This window comes from Diceros bicornis, chromosome 27 (assembly GCF_020826845.1).
Source record: "Diceros bicornis minor isolate mBicDic1 chromosome 27, mDicBic1.mat.cur, whole genome shotgun sequence".
NCBI classification, from domain to species: domain Eukaryota; kingdom Metazoa; phylum Chordata; class Mammalia; order Perissodactyla; family Rhinocerotidae; genus Diceros; species Diceros bicornis.
This window is the reverse complement of record NC_080766.1, coordinates 27,182,601-27,190,708: the sequence shown is the minus strand read 5'-3', so window position 1 is coordinate 27,190,708 and position 8,108 is coordinate 27,182,601. Positions and strand designations below refer to the sequence as shown.

Sequence of the window (8,108 nt, the reverse complement as noted above, 5' to 3'; positions counted from 1 at the left end):
AAGGCCTCACTTTCCACATTGATAAGTTTCTAGAAATGAGGTCATCCCAGCTCTTCCCAAGACAGAGAGGGAGATACCTTTACAAATGGAGATTTCCCTTATAAATGTAAATGTTTGTCTGGCAACTCCTCACAGGGCCATCCAGAGACTGTGGCCAGAGAGACAGAATTTCCCATAAGATGGGCTTGTTGGTGCCTTTCCTATTGTAACATCTATTTTACATTATATCACAGCCATCAGATAGAAGATCTGTTCCAGGAAGGAGTTACTATGTCAAATTCTTTAGGCAGTTAGCAAATGTCCGTCAGAGAAAACAATCAAGGTAAAGAGATGTATTTCAGGGTGGCCAAATCTTGATCTCCCACACATCCAATTTGGTATATCTCAATATCAGTTGTGATCATGATTGCCACACCCTCTGTTTTTTCAGCCCTGAACCTATAATTCATAGATTTATTGGGACAAGACTAGACAGATAAAAATGGGGCTACATCAGCTAATTCCAGATTATTTAAAAAACCACTGAGCTGTCCTCTGGAATGCTGATGTTTATGTATGATATATAATGACAGAAACCCACTGGCTTTCATTTCCTCTGAGTCATATTGCTGAATCATTGGGTATAGACAGACCATTGATTGTTCACTCTTTGGCACATTAAACTGGGTTAAATTTTATTCTAATACACCAAGTCATGCTTTTTAACAGAAAGCAACAATGAATTCCACCAAGAGACCACTGGCTTCAGCCAAAAGAAGAAAACACATCATTAAGTTATTTAGCTTTTAGGACAGCCACGTTTAGAAGGCATATCTTTGGGTTACCAAATATGTCATTTTTAGCTGAAGAAATTAGGGCACAACATTTAGATGAAAGGATAATTAAGAAACATGCTTGGTTGCTGAGTTGTCTTGTCATGAAATTAGGCACTCAGATTTCCATAGCCCAGGCAAAAAAATTTATTTACCACTAAATCAAATTTATTCACCACTAAAAAGTCACTTACATTTTAAAGTGATGTATAGAAAAATGGGTGATGTTTTCATAGGCTGTGTAATCTAATCCTGAGTCAGGTTCCCTTGATGCAAATGCAAGTCTTAACCTTAGATGCCAAGGGCAGGTGGAGGGAGGAGATGGAGAGGGCGAGATCACTAAGTACTAAGATACTGAATTTTAAACTAGTCTGCAAATCACGTTTTACTGTGGTAATGATCATCACCATAATCGCAAAGCAAGTATTTTGTCATGCTCAGTGCAAAAGGTGCAAAATAACCACTTCAGTCTCTATTTCTCAGTGGGGGCACTACCATAAAAACTATCTTCTATGTGGGTCAAGTTTTGAACAGGTAAGTAAGGCCTTCGGAAATGCTGAAGACTCTAAGTATGACTTTGACATCGAGTCTTGTCTGAACTGCGGTGGTCACGAAAATAAAGAAAGAAAAGAAAATATCAGAAGAAAAGAAGGTAAGTAAGGAGAAAAGGAGGGAGGGAGGATGCTTCCTGATCTATATATACTGTAAATTATAACTTTTTCCCTCCTGAATAAGGAAAGGAAGTGACTGGCCTGACTAAGCCAGGAATTCCATTACTTTTATTAAAATTGTCACTTTAATTTATGACCCCTTTGACCAAAACCAAGTCCTTTCATGTCATTTTTTAGAGACTCCCTAACGGTCGATGGATTACATTCTTCGTTAGACTTCTTGACTCTTGTTTCTGTAGCTCAGCTTCTTTGGCTTGGATGGATCATTGACTCTTAGTAGATTCCTACCAGACACAATGCCCAACTCTTTTGTTTGATCAAATTCTGACAAGTTAACGACTTCACAAAAATTTATTCTGACCCAGGCCCTTCTGAGCACACATTTTCAAATGAATAATGTTTTCATACTTGGAGAAGAATAATCACAACAGAGTTTAAAAGATATTGGATTTCCTTCCTTGTCATCCTAGCTAAAAGCTCTCTTAATTCTCCATAGAGGTTGTAAAGGAAATAAGCAAGCATAAATCGCCTGCCTGACTAAACTTAACCTTCACACACTTAGTGGAGTACAGACGATGGTCTTTTCTGATTTCTACTGTACATGTCCCCTGAAGGGGCTAGTCAATAATGAGCCAGTGGAAGCGAGGCAAAAAGCCGATGTGCCGGCCCTGCTGGGTGACCTTGATTAAGCCTTACTTTTTGCTTTCAGGTTCCACATCTCTAAAGTAGAGCAACTAAACTCTCAGGACTTTTCTGAGAAAAAGGCAGAGAGGTGACTGAGGCAGAAGCGACGGAATGTCAGCAGAGGCCATTAGAGGCAGGAAGTTGAGGATCAAAAGGGGTTGCCTGCTCGTCAGCTAGAGTCGGGCGGAACTACAGGGACTCAAAAATCTTAACTCTTTTTCAACATCTGATGTGATAAGGGAAAGACTGTTGGAAAAAAATATTCTATAGTCAAGGTAAATGTAAATTCCAGTTATGGTTTACTGCTGTTACTGTGAAATGCTAAGTTATGAATTCAGCAAGTGTAACATGGTTTTTCAAAATAAAGTTATTCATCTGGATTAAAAATAGGAAAAAAATGAGTAATTATGGCTGTGTTGGTTAAAAACTGAGTTTCTCAAACAGCACCACTGACATTTTGGGCCAGATAATTCTGTGTTGGAAGTACTGTCCTGTGCACTGTAGGATGTTTAGCAGCATCCCTGGCCTCTACTCATTAGATACTAATAGCATCCTACCCCAGTTATGACAAAAAAAATACGTCTCCATACATTGCAAAATGTCCCTTGGAAGACAAAATCACTCCTGGTTGAAACCACTGGTTTTGGTTTTGGTTTAAAGATACGGAGCCACTTATGATACTTTATAAGCACTTTTAGTTTTTGCATGAAACTCTCAGGTCCAAATTTCTGATGCTTTGACTTAGCTCATGGAGGACACGCAAATCTTCTCATTTGAGGGCCTGTCACTTTAAGAAAGCTTTCCAAACATCTGGGAATATGTTAATCACACTAGGCTTGAATGTTTGGAGAGGCAAGGCTGTTCCTTGGGGCAGAGATTATGTATTTCCTATTTATGCTGCAGACCAGCTCCTAGCTAGCACATAGTATGCCCTTAGTAAGTACTTGGATGGGTGGATGGATAGAGGAATGAATAGATGAAAAAGTAAAGAAAGAAAGAAATCAACGTAGGAAGATGGGGATTTATTTTCTTTGGTTGTTTCTTGAGGTATATCAGATCTCCTTTACCTATACCAGGGTACTGGAAAGAGCATCCTAGTGATCAAGGAGACTTAATGTGTCTGACTCTGAAAGAATTTCCCACTGAGCTTCTGAAGTGGTACTTAAAGGACCAGGAACCTACTGTGATACTTTGCGTCTTTCATCCATTCTGCGGTAAATAACGCTGCTAGGTTGAGAATTAAATCAGCCTTGGTTCCAGTCTGGGAAAGTAACGCACACCAGTAGGCACATAAATATACCAACATGGAACAGTCTCTTCTACGACCCGTGTTACCCTGTTCCTTCCCTCTGTGGTTTGGGAACAAAGAGCTTAAAGTGGGTCAGCCATCGGTATTATAAAGATACAAGCTTCTCAGAGAAAGCCTTCAGCTCAGACTGCGCTGAAGGGTCCAAGGCTGGCTGAGGTCTGTAAATTCCTCTTCCACAGCAGTAATCTAATATGCCATCTTCTATTGTGGTTGGCCACGTTTGCCTCAATTACCCCTTCTGCGACACTGAAACTTGACCTTATAGATTTGTTTTTGGAAAATTCTTTTTGTAGTCTGAAATCAGTTGGTTTCCAGTTTGAAGATATCATCTTTATACTATATAAATAAACTTCTGACAAAATACAAACTATCTCAGTGGGCTGTGAGTTTTCTAAAAAAACAAAGTTGGAGCCAGTGAGAGGCTGAGGATGGGCAGTTCCTAATGTTTCCATTTTGTGGGAGGTGTTTTTATTGCTACGGAAGTAGGCAGAATATCCCTACTGGTCCCAATTACCGTGGCCCCTTCATTAATGGGTCCTGCCAGCACCTCATCTCTTCTGTGAGGAAAATGGCTTGTTCACAGAGCCATTCAAGCAGGACTGTTTGGCTCCCACTGACAAATGTCCCATAGCAATCTTCTGCTTCCTGGAAATCACTCTCTTTCTAACTCAGGGGAGAGATTGCTCTTGACTGTTTTAAATGGCACCCTGTGCTCAGCAGGCTAAGCAAAGAAGAGGCGTTAATCATTCCTTTCAAGGATCAAAAATGAGCACCGAGGCAGAGATGGCAAAGAAGGAAAAAAGCTTTTAGAACATTGGGAATGTAAAGAGAAATAATTTAAACATCCCATAGGGTTGCCTTGCAGCATTTCATGACCCAGGTGTGTCTCCAATTTTCTCTGTGCATAGAGCTCCAAAGCTCAAAGATGAGTTAGACCAGGAGATTGGTCCCTGATACTCAAAGATTTCAAATCCTGATGTGCGGTGATGGAGAAATAAGAAATATGTACAATAACAACAAAAACAAGGCAGAATATGCTGACATGAATGCGAAACGAGTCTAAGATGCAGTGGAATAAGAAAACATATTCATTTTGTGGGAAATTTCACAGCATGTGAAGTGGATCTTGAAGAATGGATTGGATTTGGACAGAAAGAGATGAATGTCTGTGTAGGGGAGAGAGGACTGTATTTCATGGGATACAGACAATGAGCAAAGTACAAATGTGGAAAAGTGCTCAGAAGTAGGAAAGAGAACAGGAAGAAGTCCATTTTGTATTTGGAAGTTGCATCATTCAGGGTCCATACAGGAGAGAGAAATCACATCAGTTATTTTAACAGAGAGAAGTCAATATAAAAAATAGCTAACTAATATGAAATTCTGAATGAGGTAAATAAAAAGGCATTGCTGTGCTGAGCCATATTGGAGCCTGAGGCAAAAGGAAAAATTGTGCACCTCTATATACACAATTTTACGTATTTTGTAATGGTGAATTTTTCCAGAACATTAAAGTAGTTGAAAAAATATTGAAAAGTTGAAAAGTAGGTGTATTAAAATTCACAATATTATTTTAAGTTTAAATATTTCATTTATCCCTGAACCTAATTTATTATAATTTTACATCAGCTTAAGCTAATGTAAAATTATTCAAGATCATCCCTTGGAAAGAAGAAATGGTCAAATAGAGCAATTCTCTCAACTGAAAATGAAATAAGCAAAAAAAGAGATTTTGAAAATACTTCCATGAGTTTGTTTCTGTTAAAGCCAGCAGAGCATATTTTTCTTTTTACCTCAGGCTCTAATGTGGCTTAGCGTGGCACTGGTCTCTAAAATTTTGATATTTTGTTCATTAGGGTTTTGTTGCATTTCATTTTGATTTTCTAAAGATATTGCATTAGACATAATTTATCTGGATTCCTAAGTCTTTTGATGCTCCCTTAAATGTTGTGCCTGAGGTGAATGCCTCACTCACCTCACCCTAGTCCCTGCCCTGTGAAAAGGGCAAACGAGAAGTTATCACAGCTGAGGGGAAGAAGCGTCGCTGGCTCCTAGGAGCAGACAGCAGGAGGGAAACTCCCAGGAAGTAGACAGGAAGAAGCAGTCCCGTCTTCCTCCTCCAGTCCTGCAGATACCTTCTACCGCCCCCTATAGGTAGAAGCCTGCAGTCAAAGCAGAAATGCAGATTGCAGAGTCCTGACCCCAGCATTACAGAGTCAACTACAGAAGGGTGAGTCTGGAACCAAAAGATAATGGCCTAATAACTGGCACATAGGTGATTTCCCCTGAGTTGAATCTTGAAGGATAAGTAGAGTAATAATAATCACTTTTTGAGCACTGTGCTAAGCTCTTTACAATGTCACACAGTTGATACATGAAAGTATCCTGGATACAAACCTGGTTGAGTCTCACTGCAAAGTCCATGCTCTCAACCACTATGCCTTAGCGAAGGAGAAGACACTTCAGGCAAAGGAAAACAGAATAGAGCAAGACAAAGAGTTGAAAAATAACATGGCGTATGATGGAAACAAGCAGTCCAGTGTTAATGAAACTAACATCATAGAATATCTATTATGTGCCAGATACTTTCCTAAGTGTTTTATAAAAATTATTTTATTTGATCTTTCTAACAACTCTCTGAGTAGGTGCTCTTTTTATTCCCACTTTACAGATGGGGAAACTAAGTCATAGATCATTAATTAAGTTTGCCCAGGGCCACTCAGCTCATAGATGAAACAACCAGAATACAAATATAGACAATTTGACTCCAGAGCCTTTGCTCTTAGTCACTAGCCATACTGCCTCCCACAGAACATAAAATATATATGATGCCAAAGAGATATGGAAGAGTCAGGTCATGGAGGCCATCCTAAGGAGTATGGACTTTATTCCCTCTTTAAAATTCTCCTAAAGCATTTAAAATAGCATCAGCTTTGTATTTAAATGGATTACACTGGTCTGAGCCCAGTTCGGAGGACAAATTTTAAATATACAAACAGGTATTGGAGAAACCAATTAGGAAGCTATGGCAATGATTTAAATGAGCAATGAGTAGAGTTCTGATAGAGTTAAGAACAGGGAACATATCTAAGAGACTAGAGATATTTATAACACTAGTGATTGGACGTGGAGTAGGAAGAAGGGAAGAATAATGGACTAGCAGGGTATTTTTGGCTGGCCAGGAGATTAGAGGGTCATCTACTGATAGAAATATTAGAAAAGGAACAGTCTGGTGCAGTAGATTAGTTTCAACATTTGAGTTTTCCAGAGCTTTGAGCATACGTAGAAGGGTAAGGCAAGCCAAGTCATATTATCTTAGTTATTGAATGCCAGCTAAGGAATTTTAATTCAATTTTACTGGAACTGAGAATCTCAAACTTTTTTTCTTAATAAAGTGCTCTGACTATAACTGCCTGAAAGAATTCCAAATTTGCTTCTCCCTGGAGAGAAACTCATGTGACATCTCAGGCCTCTAGAATCTCTAAAATGTTCCTTAAAAGAAATGTATCTTGAGACCAATTTTAAATACACATACCTACTGAACTAGTGAGCATCAAGTTACTAAGAACCTGACTAGAACTGTGAAGGGTCTCATATTTTACCCTACTTTCCAGCCAACAAGTTATCCTGCCGCAACTTCACAGATGCGGGCAGAATACACAAGATGCCTGGGTCAGAGACAAAGGACTCAATTACTCATAGCAATAGCAGTAGCCAGAGTATCAACATTTGTTCCTGAGGCCCAATTCCCACAGGATAATGTGAAGAGAGCCAGACTATACCTATATAAGCAATGGAGTGTGTTAAAGGAGTAGAACCCCAAGCTTAGGGGACTCATATATTTTACAATGAGCATTAAACAAACTTGCTCCTTTGTTCCAGGGAACGAGAGATTGGTTTTATCTTCCCAGGCTAAGCAAACCTTCCCTTTGCTCTGGAAAGAGACACTATCTCTAGCTTCGAAGACAAACGTCCTTGAGAAGATAGCCTGGAACAAAGGGTGTAAATTCAAGGGAGTGACTATAATGACGGACTCTGCTTGCAAGACATGTAGAAATATGAGAGACCTGAGGATATGTGTCTCCCAACAATTAAACGCTTTTACAGTTTTCAAGCGACTTTATAGAACTCTTGGCTTTCGCTTGGCAAGTACATGACACAAAAGTTTTGAAAGCATAAAACATAAGGCAAAAGAATTAAGGTGGTTCAACAAATAGAATATGTAGTAATATCTAAAATAAATTAGGTAGTTCAAACTCACTGGAAAATAGAGAGGCAATCACAAATACAGATTCCAACAAACCAACCTCGCAGTGCTTTGGGATGCGAGCAACAGGGGGGCAAGAACGGACCATAAAACGGATGCCGCTTATCTCCAGAAGAAAGAACAAAAGAATTTAGGGAGTGGTTCATTTGCTTGTCGGGCTGACATTTGCAGTTCTGTCTGAAGCAGAATATACCAGAAATTGGAGACCAGTGATTCATATCCTGGCTGCAAAGATACTGCACTAAGGAGTTGGGGATTAGAATGGGTTTAAATGAGAGATAATAATCCTATCTTCTACTCACACTTGACTGTCTGAGATAGTTTTTACATATATCATCTTATATGCTTTCAATCAGCCAGAAAGCAAC

The 8,108-nt window shown here is 39.3% G+C and overlaps 1 long non-coding RNA gene across 1 annotated transcript in view; it reads left to right on the top strand.

The window, feature by feature from the left end:
• Positions 1-304: 304 nt before the first annotated feature.
• The window catches only part of LOC131392798 (uncharacterized), a 48,611-nt gene continuing 40,807 nt past the window's right edge, over positions 305-8,108 (top strand). Inside the window, exon 1 of the long non-coding RNA XR_009215786.1 lies at positions 305-1,464. This is a non-coding gene — a long non-coding RNA (uncharacterized LOC131392798). The remainder of the gene's footprint in view (positions 1,465-8,108) is intronic.